The 1,672-nt window shown below is 54.4% G+C and overlaps 1 protein-coding gene across 2 annotated transcripts in view; it reads right to left on the reverse strand.

Annotated features, from left to right (window-relative positions):
• LOC307208661 (uncharacterized protein) overlaps nucleotides 1-1,672 on the reverse strand; it is a gene marked incomplete at its 3' end in the record, with an annotated part of 170,424 nt that overhangs the window by 54,183 nt on the left and 114,569 nt on the right. The gene's annotated exons all lie outside the window — the stretch shown is intronic.

The raw sequence follows: 1,672 nt of genomic DNA on the forward strand, positions 1-1,672 counted from the left end.
AGGAATGTTAAGATGTCAGGGGGTAAGAGGTAAAGAACTGCAGCAGTAACTAAAAAACTAAAGGAAACTTTATGAAAGGGAATTAAGACAATTGACTCAAGGGTTGCTAAAGAATCATTAAACAAGGATGCAGGGAGGGGGAGGTATGGGGAAGTCAAAAGAAAGAAGGATATGAAATGATGACTTTGAAGTTATATTGGTTTAATTGTTTTGTGTGTTTTGATTTTTCTGTTTTTCTTCTGTCTGTCCTGTTCTGTTTTTATTATGTGTTTGAAAAACGAATAAAAATTATTAAAAAAAAAAAAATGGCGGGGTGCTGCTTGAGGGCACTGGGCATGAGTGGGCCTCTGCCCCCAGCCTCCTCCAGGAACCAGCAGCCCAGCTTGGCCACCGGAGGCAAGGTTCTGCCAAATGACGCTCCTGGGAGGAGGAAGAAGAAGGGGGTGGACTAGATGGCCCCTGGGTGTGATTCTAGGAGCGGAAGGACCTCAGGAGAGCCCCAAATCAGCAGCAGCAGCAGCATCTGGGTCCGGACCAAGGGGACCCCTCCCCCCTAGCCCAGCCTCCTGTCCTCACAGCAGCCCAACGCCCCACAGAACAGAGCCGTCTGGGTAGACTGCCTGTGGGCCTGGAGGCTCCATAAGAAGAGCCCTGCTGGATCAGGACCAGGGCCCACCTAGCCCAGCCTCCTGGCAGGAGTTGAAGAGCATCATCCCATTCTCCTTCTCCCCCCTTCCAAGGTAGACTGGCTCTGTCCATGGAGGATCCCCTTGGGCATCGCTGGGGACAAAGCAGAGCCATAGGGGACCAGGCTCCCCCCAAGCGAAGAGGCCCTCTTCAGGACTAGGCTTCCAGGAGAGCGGAGGGACTACCCCGGGCCAAATTCCCCTCCCGGATCCTGGCCATGCCGCCCCACCTTCCCCCGCCTGGACTAGATGACCCTCAGGGGTCCCTTCCAACTCCAGAATTCTGCGAGTCTCTGAATTCTAAGATTCTGAAGTTGAATCGGGAAGGGGGCGGGAGGGAGAGCAGCCAGGTGGGGGCGCCCCATCGGATATTTGGGCCTCTGAGTCTTCCTGCCTGAATGCAGAATCCGACCTTTGTCCCCCCTGAAGGTCCCTTTCTGAGTCTGGAGCGAGTTCTCCAAGTGGGGAGTGTTCTGATTTATTTATTTGCATTTAACAGATTCACAGAGGGGTCGAGGGTCATCCAGCCCAACCCTTTGCCGTGCCTAAAGTGGGGCTTGAACCCAGGACCCTGAAATCGAGAGTCTCCTGCTTTACCAGCGGAGGCTTTTGCTCCCAAGGGACCGGTGGTCTCTCTCAGGTACCCTCCTAATATTGCAACAGACTTTCACTCTGCTAGTGCGCAGGTGAAGCATTATTATTATTATTATTATTTTCTTTATCCCCCACCCATCTGGGCGCAGGGCACTAAGCGGCATCTGAGCCGAGAATCACAGAGAACTCTGCACATGCCCTGGACCCCCGGATTCTGGGAGGGGAGGGGGAGGGGAGGACAGCCAGCCAGCCGGGGGCTGTGCTCAGCTTGCGAAGGGTTAAATCCAACAGAGCCGGAGTCCTAGAGAGGACAGGAAGTGGAGAGGCGGGGCGGGTCCTCAGAGGAGAATCCCCTCCCTCCGTGCCCAGTCCCGTCTTTTCTCTCTTGTCTC

This window comes from Podarcis cretensis (assembly GCF_951804945.1).
Source record: "Podarcis cretensis genome assembly, chromosome: 2".
NCBI classification, from domain to species: Eukaryota; Metazoa; Chordata; class Lepidosauria; order Squamata; family Lacertidae; genus Podarcis; species Podarcis cretensis.